At 40.2% G+C, this 14,967-nt stretch overlaps 1 protein-coding gene across 2 annotated transcripts in view; it reads left to right on the top strand.

Annotated features, from left to right (window-relative positions):
* The window catches only part of LOC121503574 (glutamate receptor ionotropic, NMDA 2B), a 276,993-nt gene that overhangs the window by 98,475 nt on the left and 163,551 nt on the right, over positions 1-14,967 (top strand). The gene's annotated exons all lie outside the window — the stretch shown is intronic.

Genomic DNA, 14,967 nt, shown 5'->3' with positions numbered 1-14,967 from the left:
CATCCTCCTCCAGCAGAATGCATCAGTATTCACTCAGACAGACAAAAGGACAGTCAGACAGACTAAATTAGAGTTTTTAGATTTAAACTCAAAGAAAATGACCCTAAAGCATGCTGTCAGACATATTTAATCCAAAAAAAGGCTAAACAAAATGCTTACGGCAATTAAGAGGGCCCTTTGGGAGCAGGAAAGTATTAAATCCCCCAAAAAGATCAAGAGACATGATCCAGAAAAACAACAGGAGGAGTGCCACAAAGAAGACACCCACAATGAGAGTAAGGTTCAAAGACAAAGCTAGACAAAGACTTAATAAACCTGGAGGGAAGGATAGGTATCAGGAAAAAACAACAAGCACAGCTGAAAAAATACAACTCTGATTCCAAAAAAAGCTGGGGCACTGTGTAAAATGTTAATAAAAACAGTAACACATCTCAAAAAAGTAGGGACAGAGCCATGTTTACCATTGTGTCGCATCCCCTCTCCAGCAGTGGACTCTTGTCCTGTGAAGCCATGCTGTTGTGATGGACGTGGTTAGCATGGTCTTGCTGAAATAGTCCAGGCCTCCCCTGAGAGGGACGTTATCTGAATGGGAGCATATGTTCTGCATCAGAGATGGAGGCTTTAGAGTTGAGCCAGGATAACAAGCTGGGCGGTCACCCTCCTCTTTAGTCCACAGGACACAGCGTCAATGGTTTCTTACCAGAATTTCAAATTCTGGTTCATTTGACCACAGAACAGTTTTACATTTTGCCTCAGTCCATTTTAAATGAGCTTTGGCTCAAAGAAGACGGTGGTCTTTCTGGATTGTGTTCACATATGGTTTCTTCTTTGCATGATATTTACATTTGTGGATGGAACAGCTAACTATGATGACAGACAATGATTTCTGGAAGTGTTCCTGAGCTCATGCAGTGATTTCCAATCAGGGCCTTCAGTAACCGAAAAATTCTTTGTCGGTCGCTGTTGTTCAAGTTGAAGAGGCTGTGATTGTCACATTGAGATGTCATTTCTTAATTCATTTATAGAATTAATTTATATAAATACAGTATTTGTGAGTCTAGCTATTAGACTACAATTTACTTAAGTCTTTTGACACATGTTGCTTAAACATGCAGGACGGGTCATATTTTCTTCATGATATTGAAAAGGCATAACCTCCAAGGGTGTTCTTTGTATAGATATAAGTTGTGAAAAGACTGCCTTATGACTTGAAGGCCATCTTTGTGAACTGTTTTAAAAATATTTAACCAAGGGGTGTAAATCACCTCGAGGTTTAAGGCACACCCCATGTGTGCATGTGGTTTTCTCCACTGCATCTGTAGCATTTTCTAATGTCCAACTGGGGCTTTAGTCGTGTGACACTGACCTTGGTCATATATGAATCCACAATGTCTCTGTGTGCCTGAGTGCTTTTTCCAAAGCCAGTCCATTCCCCCGACAGCAGCCTCCGCTGTATCCTATCTTCGTTTATGCCATGGACCAATCAATGTGTCAACATCATTGTCAAGAAATCATCAAAGTTACAGTCCTGCGCCAGCTTTCCAGTTAGGCCACATAATCACCCACACTTTGCATTTAGCCCTGGGGCCCTCTGTTGGTACTAAGATGCAATAACATTGCACAGTTACTTCATGACACAGAGGAAGTCCCCCAATTATTACATTTTAGGATTTTGTTGAAAATTTTTATGGCGGCATTTTCGAACTGGCACACCAAAAAGTCTTCTGAGAGGTATCAAGGACAACTGGAGCGATTGTGTGGCATGCATATCAACACAGACAGACATAATGCCAGTCATAGTCAGCAGGTGTGATGTTAGCCTGATATACTCTCTACAGCGTGGTCTTTGTTCGTCTTTGCACTAATATTGTGCTTTGATATTTGGCCTCTTTTCACTTCGGTTTGAGTAGATATACGTGAGAATTCTTGACAGCCTACATACCACTTTATTTCCATTTACATTTTTAGAAAACTGTCATACCACGGTCCTTCTACTACACGCTAACTGCTAAGCCACGCTGAGCTTCTTGTATTTACATCCCGTGAAGTGCTGTGGACTCTAATGGCGGGAGGTTCATTACAGTTTAAATGAACATTATAGACCAGGATTTCAAGCACGTGTTCATAAAAAGTGATAGGTAATAAGTTTAACCGACTAGTTAATCCTGCGCCGGCTAATTTGATAAACAGTGTTAACCGTTAAACCGATAAACCACACACATCCTTAGCAGTAAGATTAGAGAGTAGAGAGACGTTTTTTTGCCCTGTTCCTACTTTTTTTGAGCTATGTTGCTGCAAGCAAATTAAAAATGAGGTAATATTTTTAATGAGATGGTAAAATGTCTCAGTTTCAACATCTGATAGAATTTTTTTATGTTTTATTGTGAGTAAAATTTGGGTTAATTAGATTTGCAGACCACTGCATTCTGTTTTTATTTACAGTTTACAAAGCGCCCCAACTTTTTTGGGATTAGGGTTGCATTTTCTCACCTGTTCATGCTGGAATAAAGAAATTAACTTACAAAAATGTTAATATCCAGTTTCCTACTCATGCCATGTCTTGCTCTCTCTGTCCGACAGCTAAACTCCCACACTGAGGGGAATATGTGAAAAGGGCTCCCTGGAAGAGGCAGGCTATACTGAAGTTTTCCATAAATGTGCAGGATTGCATGTGTGAAAAGAGCTTTAAATGATCAATATATGTAAGTAAGAGTTAGGGACAAAATGTGACAGACAGAGACAGGCGGGCTTTATCCTTGGTTTGTCTGACTGTAAAGCCAAACAGCTAACAGTGCTGATGCCAGTGACGGGATGAGCTGCAGAACACAGAGTCAGATCTCTGCTTAACGGGATAAAACAATGTGCTGCTGCTTTATCTGTGTCCACCCGGGTTCTGAGCTTGGACCTGGTTCCAACAAATCAGCTCATTCATTTGGTACTTTGTGCATAAATCCAGCTGTATTCAGTAACACCAGGAAAACAAAATTAAGCATGCCTTCCACGAAGGCAAAGTGTACATTTCTGGTATTGTGACAACTCTGCTGGAGATTTTCCAGTTTGGGTCTCAGTCTTCTCGCTCCTGGTCCTCAGAGTGACGGTCCTCTGACCTCCTGGTGTCAACAGGTCTCTGTACCAGCAGAGATGTGAGTTGTGGTGACACGTCCGGGCCAGCGGCCACTACTGACACTATTCTCTCTGTTCCTTTTCATTAGAGCTCAGAGGAGAGATTTGGCAGGGAACCATGCACTTCCATTTCAAAACCACACTCCCTCCAGCAGAAAACACCGTACAGGACTCACACTGAGGATTTGTCAAACATGCACACACCTCCTGCTTCTCATAAATAGTAAAGATCCAAGTCTGGACTGTGGCCATGTGCCTTTAACCCGAGAATATACTGTATTCTAAGTCCTCATGACCAATCAACAGCTGACAATCGCAGTGCAGCCAGTAGTGTTCTTCAGGATTGCACTCTAAATGTCAAGCAATCCCAAGGGTGGGAGAAGTCTGTAACCTCTGTCATTTCAAGTCTTTTCTTTGGTTTTGCTGTAGAATGTCTAGAAATTTCCAGGACCAGAAGAGTCTGCTCTTCTTGTGACATCACAATGAGAATCATTATAATTCGCCGCCCCTCACTTGGCTTCTACGACCAAATTAAATGTTCGCAAAAGTACACCACAGTCTTTCCTGCAACCGTAGGAGAAGCTAGAGTAGAGGAAACTCTGAGAGCTCAGCACAGAAGCTTCTCTACTGTTGGCTGCAAAGACCAACTACATCACACTCCAGCCTCGGAGCGTGTTGGCTGTGCCTCCCTGCTGTCACAGTCCTGTCTTTCTTCATAAGTTTCACCTGAAAAATCTCCCTACAAGTGGCTTGAACCATTATGTAACTCAAGTCAGGCAAAATTCAGAATTAAAGCATTCTATGCAATCAAGGTAAGAAATGCTACACTGAGCTTTTACTTTGAAAATCACTTTTTCAGTCATATATACCTGTCACAGTTGCACATAAGCAACGTTTCTGCACCAAAATTGATGCATATGTGCAATATGGGGTGGCCAAAATGTCTTTTTGACCCTTGTGGTTTCTTCTTGTCCATGGACAGCCACCTTAAATGTCAAAGTTTGTCTTTTTTCATAGATCAGCAGACGTGTTGTAGCTAAGAAATGTTAGGACCTCTGCATGTTTGTATCTTTGCAGAGGGCGGTATCATTCATTAAGCACACATGCCCTCACCCTCACCACTGCAGGAAAGAGCAGCCGTTCTGCAGGCCGAGGTTTAAATGGATTTCCCCGGCCACAAGCCAGAGCCTGCCTCCCCAGGGACCTTCCTCCTGGCTGCACCGGGGGCTCAGGAGAGCGAGGACGGGGCCGCGCTAAGGCTCAGTCTCCAAACGGATTTGTGTCTGCCTAATGGGCTGAGACAATGGAGTGGTGAAAACACGATAGAGAGGGATCAGACGGAGAGAGAGACATAGAGGAGGACGAAAGAGACTCTAGTTTGAAAGAAATCTCTGGGACGAGGAGAGATGATGGACAGATGAGGGTAGAGGACACAAGGACGGAAAAAGTTTGGGAAAGATAAGGAGTGATGACAGAGGAGGGAAACTTTCCTTCCTTGTGGACAGAGGAGATGAAGACGAATCTCGCAGGTCGAGTTGTAAGAAAAATTGAGCTGCAGTTTGCTTTTTTGTGTCTAAGTGAAATTGCCTTACAAAGATTAGGAAAAAGGGATTGCATTGTGAGGTGTTTATCTTGCGAAGCCCCCTCCATCACAAACACAAATATGCATGCACCATCAAAAACCGAAGGCCAAACGCTGCTATTACAGCCGGAGAGAGAGCCCCTCCTTTTTCATCACACTTCCACAGGAAGGACGATAACAGGGAGCGACACAGGAGGAGGAGAGAGAACAGCTTTTTGATTTTTACTGCGGTCTGAATGGGAGAAGAATTTGGCTAAGCGGTACAAGATAATTCCATAAAATGGAGTGGACTCCAAGTGCAGCGTGAAACGTCAGGTTGAATTAAGATTAGCTGGAACATCTCTCAGCACACATAAATGCATGTCAAAGGTTTTTTTTGTTATTTGTGGTGATGAAACACAAAGCTAACACAAACCCTCGGCCCGTGCAGCGTCGCGTCTCAGACTTCTGCAACCAAAACGTCTCTCAATCAGCCTCAGAGCTCTGCGAGTCTCCTGACATTTGTAACAAGAGCTAAACTGGATTTTTTAGAACAATTCCTTTCGGGCACGAAGCGAAAACTGCAGCAGAAGCTCGGCAGTAGAAAAAAAAGTGGGACTACACTCACCACAGTGGCTGCATCTGTGCACCAGCTCACCCGTGGGAAGATTCAGTGCTGTTATTCAAAAGTGAAAGAAGAAGAGAGATGATGAAGGGAGGAGGAGGCCAGACGGCTGCAGCATTATTGTTATTATCTGAGGAATGAAGATGAAGGCAGAGGAAGAGGAGGGAGACAGGTTGAAGCAAAGGGTGTACACGTCTGTATCAGTGAGTATAAGTGAGAGAGGGCAGTGGAAGCACTAAGAGAGAGAGAGGAGGGATGAGCAACATAATAAATAATAGTAAACTTTATTTATAAAGCACCTTTATAAGGGGGACGAGTTCAAAAGGGCTCAATAAAGTAAGAAGAGGGGGATAAAACACATCAGGCATTATAAAACTAAGAGGTACATTTAATATCAAACAATACACACAAGGTAGAAATGTGCAAAACAAATAAATGCATTGAAACAGTAAAAAATGAAGCATGTCAGAAATAGTTAAAAGGAATTAAAATCAGAGTAAAATAAATCTGTTTTTAACTATCCAAAGGGAGTACTATAATCTCTATTTACTGTCTCTGGAAGAAAAAAATATAATCTCTGTGTGGGAGCACTTTCTGGAAGTGTTCTTATTCAGATTTTTACAGCGTTTGATTTCATCCACTACCGTTCAGCGTGCATCGACTGCATACAATAAACCAGTTTGCACTGAGAGACATAGCTGCGTAATGCTGTCTGATAATGACACATTATTAACCCTTCATTAATTTATTCTAAGAGATGTCTGCATGCAAACACAGCTAACAACCCTCTTTTACCTACAGGATTTTTTTTAGCTTAACTTTCATGCTATGAACACCAGATCTGATCACACCTCTCTAGTCAGCAGCAGACTGTTGAAAATACTAATAAAGCCTGAGTGGCATCAGCCATGTGGCTACTGTAGGAGACTTTTGAGTCTTATCCAGGGGAGTCAGTAACATTGGGGCTGGCTTCCTGGCTAACAGTTGCTTCATTAAGGGCTGAAAAGTGTGGTAAGCTATTATTGAGTTTAAGTGTTGAAATAATTTATTCATGCTTCTTTAACCAAGGAAAGCGACTTTTTTTTAACCAATTAATGCCACTCTTTGGACACTTCTAACCCATTTTTCCTGCTGTTTTAGCATTTTTGCCACTTCTTTTTGCTACTTTTGACTAATTTTTGCCACTTTTTATTCATTTTTTGCCTACTTTTGCTGTTGTTTGGCTATTTTTAACAAAATCTTCTAAGTAATTTTAAGCCATTTTTACCACAATTGTGCACTTTTTACCCTTTTCACCATTTTTTGCCACTTGAAGCCCTTTTTTGCCACCTTTTTGCCAACTATTGCCTAGTTTTTTGCCCTCTTTTTTTTGCCAATTTTGCCACATTTTTTACACATTTGACCAATTTTGCCACCCTCTGCCCATTTTTGCTATTGTTTAGAAAAACTTTAGAAAAACTTTTTCCAATCTTGTTTGTTTTTTTCAGCCCTTTTAACCTGTTTTGACCACCTTTTTGCAATTTTTAACCCATTTTTCCCTTTTTTCTTTTTTTTTGCAATTTTGATACTTCTGTTTGCTACTGTTGACCAATTTTTTGCAGCTTTCTTGCACCTTTTTGCCACATTTAACCTGTATTTGCCACTTTTTTGTCAATTTTTTGCCCACTTTTGCTGTTGTTTGGCTAATTTTTGCAAAGTCTTTTTAATCACTTTTTTTTTTACATTTTTACCACATTTTTGCAACTTTAAACCCTTTTCATCCTTTTTGCCCATTTTTGCCACCTTTATGCCAACTATTGCCCATTTTTGCCAATTTTGCCACCCTTTGCCCACTTTTGCTACTGTTTGGCCAATAGAAAAACTTTGTCCAATATTGTTTGTTTTTTCCAGCCCTTTTAACTCCTTTTTGACCACCTTTTTGCAACTTTCAACCCATATTTGACATACTTTTGACACTTGTAACCCATTGTTTGGCCACTTTTTGCCCAAATTTGCCACATTTAAAAAAAGAAAACAAAACAGTTTGACCGTTTTGCCACGTTTTGCCCAATTTTGCAACGTTGACCTAGTTGTTGTCTCTTTTCACAATTCAGTTCTTCTCAGTTAAAGTTGTCTCAGAATCTTCTACTTTTATTTTCCTACACATTATGGCCTAGCCTTGAAGTGGACTTTACTTTCCTAGTCATTTAGTTTAGTTCACATTAACATTATTGATAAAAAGGTAATTCTGTTTTAATGGGAATGCATTTTAGAGAGGGCTATGTCTTACCAAAGCATAAATCAATAAAACTAATTTTTGTTCCATGATCTCCCAGTTGGCTGGGCTCCAGAAAGCTCTCCCCTTTATCCCCCTGTGTGGATGGCCCTGACTGTAAGATTATTTAAAGAGTCTACTTTGTATCGATATGAATATGGTGTGCCTTGAGATTTTGGCTTAACCTGGGGTGTACCTCAGGCAAGAAAAGGTTGAAACCTTTTTTAAAAGCCATGCAGCAGCGTTCTGATTAATCTGAGCTTGTCAATGGATTGGTTTTAAAGATCTGATCTCCAGGCCTGCAGTGTGCAGCAGCAGGTGTATCACCATCTATCCAACAATGAGAAGGAAGCTGCCTCTTTGCTCAGGAAATCATGGACTAACAGAGGAGGAGGAGGAGGGAGAAAGACGGATAGAGTGCAGCTGTACGCACATCTGTGGAAGACATGATGAGATAAAGGAGGAGGAGGAGACAGAGGGAGAGCTTCCAACAGTTTAAAACGTGCAAGTCTGCGTGCTTGTGCAGGTTTTGTGTGCGTTGTTACCTTGCCAACATGACTGTAGCTGCCAGTCTTTTGTCTGTGGAGGTTTCCAGCACCACCCTGCGTGCTGTCCCTCTACAGAGTGCGTTGGACTGCAGTAATCAGTGTGATCTAAAGCTTTGGCTAATGCTTACATTATGAAGACACAGCAAGACATTTCTCCTCTGCTCGTCAGGAAGGTACGGCTTTGTAGTCGTACAAATAGCTGTGGTTGTCGTCGATCACCCCGAGGGCTGCTACATAAACGAACATGGAGCTAATCTACGAGTGGAGGCTGTAGATGAGCGCAGAGATAGCACCAATGCAAAAGATTTAGTGTAGGATCGTCAGCAATTAATGAAAAAAGGAGCAGCAGCCAATGATGATGACCCGAGGGAAACTGTAGCGAAACAATTTGCACACATGCAAAGACACATAAAAGCAACACATACACATAAATATATGCCAAGATATAAGTTACAAGGAAATTAATGCATGAATAATAAGTGGATTTAGGATGTGCACTAAAGCTCTGCTGCAGCATCGTCTCCTTGCACACACATGGATGAAACAGAACAAAAGGATGCACACACACATAAACCAGTGTGCCCTCTGCCTCCTTTTGTGTAACTGGCAACCGTCTGCAGGAACAAAAACCAGCAGGATGTGATCAATTAACTTTTGCCCAAATAATTCCTGCTTTTCATCGCTTCAAACGCGGCCGTTTTGCCCCGTGGGTGTCCGAGCGTTTTGTGAAAAGAGAGAGAGAGAGAGTGATTTTGTGCCTGAGCCCAACTGCTCCTGTGTGTGTTTATGTGAGTGTGTTAATTCTTCAGAGGAGACGTGCTGGATGATGGTGCAGGATTGGTGTTGAACTGTGTCCAGCGATAATTGCTGTGGAGGATGTGTGTGTCTGTGTGAAGAGAGACAGTTTAACCGCTTAATCACAGCACAGTGGAGCAATGAATGTCCACACCTTTTTAATATATAGAGAAAAAAATGCTCCTATTTTCCTCTTTTTGTTAACATAAAGGAAGAATCCTTATTAATTTAGGATCACAAAGATTTCAGCGTGTTAAGGCGTTTCTCCATGTCAGAGCTAACCCCTAGAAAGTACTGGATGAACGCTGAGTGACATGACGCATTTGATTACTAAAGCCACCTTCTGTTGCCATGTTGGAAACGCGGTCTCAAATTGACTTTAGATCACCCAGAAACAAACAAAGAGGCAGAGCTGAGGTTGGTCTTAAGCCCCCTGACAAACAGCTGATCACTGTCAAATCAGCCTTACCCCTAATTACGCAAAACTCACATCCTTCTTAAGAAGAAAAAAAAAAAAAAAAAATAGAAAAACATCAACCCCAGCAGTGTGGACCTATAAAAACATGACCTATTCTGATTGAAACCGTTTTTTGAACCAGGCTGTAAACATGTTTTATTCTGTTAAAAAAATCCACATTTTATAATGAGGTATATAAGTATGTTCTGGTGCTTCTGCAGACAGCTCCAAGCGGACATTCAAGGAACTGCAGATTTCACTTCCAGTTAGTGCAGTGGTTGTCAACCTTTTCAGCCCACGATCCCCTGAAATAAAGGAGCCAGAGACCGGGGACCCCAACTGTACCAGGAGGTGGCTGAACACAGCCATGAACATTGTAGAATAGTCATGTGCAGACCAGACTGTCCATGAAGAGGGATAAAAGGGAGAGCTTTCTGGGACCCAGCAAAACTGGGGGCCCATGGAGGTCAGCAAAATCATAATCCATAGGAAAGTCAAGCTTAAAATGAAATAACTTTTGTTAAAAACATGTTTTAAATGGGTAAAAAAAAAAAGCTCAGATTAGTAAATAATGGCAAAAAATGGTGGAAAATGTGTTGAAATTGGATTTTTAAAGAACATAAATGAGTTAAAAGTGACAAAAATTACTTTAAAGTGGCCAAAAAACAAAAAAAAACAAAAAATGGATTAAACTTGCAGGAATGGGTACAATAAGTGGTAAAAGTGGATTAAAAAGTGGCTGAAATGCCTGTAAAGTGCAAAAAATTGAGGCAAATTAGGTGGACGGGGATGAAAAATTGATATAAACTGGCAAACATGGGATGACTGTGGTTAAAATGGGCAAAAAGGGGTGTAAAAAGTGGTTAATAGTGGCAATAATGAGGCAACAACAGGCAAAAAGTGGCATGAATTGGTTGAGAAGTGACAAAAACAGGCAGATAAAAGGTGGAGGAAAGGGTTTAAAGTTGACACAAATGGGTTTTAAGTGACAAAAATGTGCTAAAATTGGCTAAATTGGTGTTAAAAGTGATGAAAAGGGGTGAAAATATGGTAAAATTGGTGTGAATTGGTGTAAAGTGGCAGCAGTGTAATTTAAAAAAATATTCTTAGTTTTTTTAAGGCATCTGGTGACCCCGTCTCAGTGTCTCACGTCCCCCAATGGGGTCCCGACCCCAAGGTTGAGAACCACTGAGTTAGGGTTACAGTAAAGTTTAAGGTAAGGCTTAGGATACTAAAAGTTAGAAGTGGAAAACCTGCCCTCCAAAGCCTAAATAGGACTGTGCACCTTTACTGTTTTGCAAATCTGATATATCCATATTTTATGCAAATAAGATAGCTATGTAGCAGATGTAGCTAAAGGAGCTATGTTTGTTAAAAAATAGCTAGTTACATTAGCTCTGCAGCTAGGTATCTACGCAGCTATTGTAGCTATGTTTGCTATGTAGCTTTGTTACGGCAATAGCCAATGTAGCTTCGTTAGCATTAGCTACATTATCGAAAACTCACATTGCTAAACTAAAGTTAAGATAGCTTATGTTAACTACATAGCTAGCATAGCTAGATTAGTTTAGCAAAAGCTTACAAAGCAAAAGTCAGCCAACATTTGTGTAACTACTTCATAGCCGATATTCAATCGGCTAAATAATGTTTTTGTTGTTAATGTCTGAGTTACTCAATTAATACATGTAAAGAATGAATCATGGCATTGTGTAGTTCAGTTGTCCTCACTGTAGGATTCTTGTTGCATTTCTCCCTAGGAGGTTTTTGAAATGCTCTGTCAATAAGGATGACTTTTGTGCTCCTTTAGCAGGTCACACCGCCCCCTGTAGGAGGTGACAGTGCACTGCAAAGCTAAGTAGACAGACCAGCTGCTGTAGCAAAACACTGAATATGATCTTTGTTGGACAATCTCAGTCATAGATGATCAGTACGAGCTGAATAAACATGCTTAGGGCATTGCTATTCTACACAGTGTGCAGTTTTTTTCTCCTTTTTCCTGAAGATTTTAGAATAAACATCATCTTTCATTTCTGATCATAGAGGCGTTGACTTGTTAGGGCGTTATTTCGTGTCTGAGCTCAACTCACGACGTCCACCTCTCTCTTTATTGAGTGGTTGGAACATAAATGTTCCTTCGTTTTTATTCCCAATTAATGTCCTGCAGCAGCACCTATTGTTGTAGCAATCACTGAGGTCCTGTACTCTATTAATGTAATGTGCTGTTCAGCTTGGCAGCACCGCGTCCTCACTAAAAACATCGACTCAATTAGGAGAATTTGTAAATGATAAGAGAATAAAAAAAGCGAGTGTTCCTGTGCCGGATGTCTCTCTCTCCCTCTCTCTCTGTGTCTCTCATCTCTCCCCACAGTGCTCACTTCATTCATGGATTTTGTTGTTTCCAGCGAAGCACATAAACCTCCTGTAGCAGCTCTCTGATCTCTCCTTTGGTCCTGGATATGTTCGCTCTGCTTTTTGTTGCTGCTTCTTTTGTCCGGTTTTAGTCCCGGGTGTTTCTCTGTTTGATGTTTTTCTGTCTGTGTGGCTCCAAACTTTTAGAAAGCTTTATTTCTCTGCAAAGATACAGAGACAAAGCTTGATTAGGAGCATATCTCGCTCCCCTTGAACAAGTAACCCTCCAAATTTGAGTCATGCTTGATTTAAGGACAACATAATTTTACCCCTGGCGCTTTTCCAGTTGTGCATCACTGTGATGTGATGAAATATTTAAGACCACGGTTTTTCATTTCCCTAAACTTATGATGTGTTAAGCTTTGCCTGTTTTAAAAGACAGACAGTATCAGTCGAAAACAGATGAAAAGAAGCAGAACTTTCAACAGGAGAGGTTGTTCTGTATGAAATACGTGATGGTAATGTACCCAGGGGTACATAGTGTCTAAACTGAATGAATGAAATGGTCCAAACTTTATTCAGCAGACTCCTTAAAAATGACAGCAGATCTGTTTCCCCTTTCAAAATAAAGTCCCATGTCTGGGCATTTTCAAAGTCACTTTAATCATCTTGCTTAGCTGTCTGACATCCGGTTTGAGGCTCAGTGCATCATCCAGACTGCATCCTAATGCACTGATTGCTGCCATGTCAGTGGCACATGAGATACTTGCAATGATGAGCGGTTTAACAAGTGTACCTAATAAAGTGATCACTTGACAAGGCAAAACATTTGAAAGGGGTAGATTTAAACTGAACAACACAGCCAACATAGGCTAACAATACATTAAAACATTAGAGCAAGAATGTCATTTTAAAGTTTCAACACTTTATGTGGTGATATCTTTAATATATGTAATGATAAAGTAAAATAAATCTTCTATTTTATTATAACACCACCTACAAATGCTAATTATTAAGGTGTCATTTTACACTGATTTATACTGAAGGCCACACAACGTGATCAGCGTTCTTAAGATTCTTCATTATGTAACACAAGAGGCAGATCATGCTTTCATGAAATGACATATCCTTGTAAGAAAAATCTGAATTATTAATGTGATGTTTTATTATTTGGACGCTGTGTTCCTGCTCAGTCTGAAAGATATCTCAACGACTGCACAAAACATGCTAAATGTGCAAATTTTAAGTGTTTTCTGAGTTAAAAATGTCCATTTAACAGACAAAAAGTAGTTCTAGGAAGCATGTCCGGCTTTAAGCACCCCCCATTTATGGAATGAAAGAACCTCTAAAACTAACTTTAGTTTTCTTTTAGCTTTTCTGCATCAAAAGTCAAAAGCCTGTAATTCATAGTTTCAGCTCTTTTATTTCAAATGAACTTGATGTAGATTTTTTGCACTGATCTATCTTTATCAATTTAAAAAATGACTCAGATATTTCCAGTACTTTCAGAGCAGAGAAATTCTTGATTTTTATGCTTCTGACAGTCTTGTCACAGCATTTGCAATGACGATACATGACGTCTTAATTCTGAATGTCCTGTTCAAAACTGCTAAATAAGGAAGTGCTGACTGCTGCTGGAAGCTGCCATTCTTTTGCTGTATCACATTCATGTTTTAAGATTCTTACTGATGATGGAACAGGATTATTCTGTACTATTAGCTTTGCATTCTGTCACCCAAGCTCCCCCATCCCTTTCTTCAAAGTGCTGTGGCCCTACTAGACATTTCCTGGTCTAATAGAGACGTGTTACCAGCTCTGTCCAACTCTGCTGCTCACTTTTTATTTATAGGGCTGTCAAGAGTTATCAGTGTTAATCGGGATTTATCAAGGCCCATAATTAGTTCACTAAGATTTTTTTAATCACGATTAATCACATGATTAAATGTCCCTTTCAGTAAACTTTGGGCAAGGCATGTAAGCCTCGACTTGCAGCCACATTGGTGCAAAATTATTCCACCACGTCTCCTTTGTGTCACATTTAAATTATGTTTTTTTTTTATACACAGCTCAGTGGACAAGTCAGAGTCATCTGAACCTTTTTCATGTTCTCGTATTTCATTTTCAAGCTCCTTTATTCGCCTTTAAGTGCATGTTAAAATCTTCAGTCTACCAATACAAGTAGGCCTGTATCTAAACAGGAGGTCAATTACGTGGATAAAGCCATTTAAAATGCAAAACAGTGGAATTTTAAAATGCGATAAAAAGGTTGTGATTAATTGTGGTTAATTACAGAAAAACTGAGATTAATTGCGATTTAAAAAAATTGAATCCCTTAACTGCCCAAGTTATTTTGAATTGAGGCCTGTTTTGGATTAAAGCTGTATGTCCAAAAAGCAAAACATTTTTCTTGTTTATAAGATGAAATGGTTTTAACGAGGGAGAAAAGCAGTTAAAACAATGTTCCTTGTTTGTGCTGCCAGTGATCCCAGAAGGTTTTGTGAGTAGTTGCTTATGCATTAGGAGGGTTACTTTTAACAGGTTTTCTCCCTCTTTATCTGGTATTATTCCACCAAAAAGTTTAACAGCTTTTCTCCCTCAAGTCATCTGAAACATGCTTTTAAAATGACAGCTCAAGCCAAGACGGCAGCAAATGAGGAAGCTGTGATTGGTTGTTTGTGGACGAGTCGGTCCTAAGAGCTGGCTCCTTCTGTGAACAGCAGCTCTCGTTTAAGAGACGGTTTCCTTTCTCCTCTTTTTGTTGTTGTTTTAAAAGACCTAAAAAAGGTAAAATGGTTCCAAAAAAGTGGCATATGCCAATCTGAAGACCACCTCTTAGTACAGAGCTTAGCCAAATAATCCAGATCTCTAAAAGGAGACACATTTCCCATCAATCCAAGTAAGGCTAGACAGATAAATAAAGTCTTGCTTTAGTTTACTGGCATAATGTGGCAGACCACAAACACTTTTAAAAACTGGGCTTTAATCTGATTTTGATCTTTTGTATTAAAATAATACCTAGATAGAACAAATGTAGGTTCAGGAGGATCTATATATACAGAGATACTCAGACAGTGTTTAGTAGGTTTGGTGTAGCAGCCTGGCCTGGAAACGCTACCTGCTTTTACATGATGGAAACGTCCCACTATCGCCTCTTCTTACCTCCTCATTGTCCTGGTTTAGAAAATGTGACAACCCACTGTGTGTGTTCCCCTTTTTGTGGAGAAAGAAACAGCGAGAGGGAGACAAAAGAGGAGG

The sequence above is a fragment of the Cheilinus undulatus genome, linkage group 21 (assembly GCF_018320785.1).
Source record: "Cheilinus undulatus linkage group 21, ASM1832078v1, whole genome shotgun sequence".
In the NCBI taxonomy this organism is placed as follows: domain Eukaryota; kingdom Metazoa; phylum Chordata; class Actinopteri; order Labriformes; family Labridae; genus Cheilinus; species Cheilinus undulatus.
The sequence above is the reverse complement of the archived record's forward strand: the minus strand, read 5'-3'. Positions and strand labels throughout refer to the sequence as shown.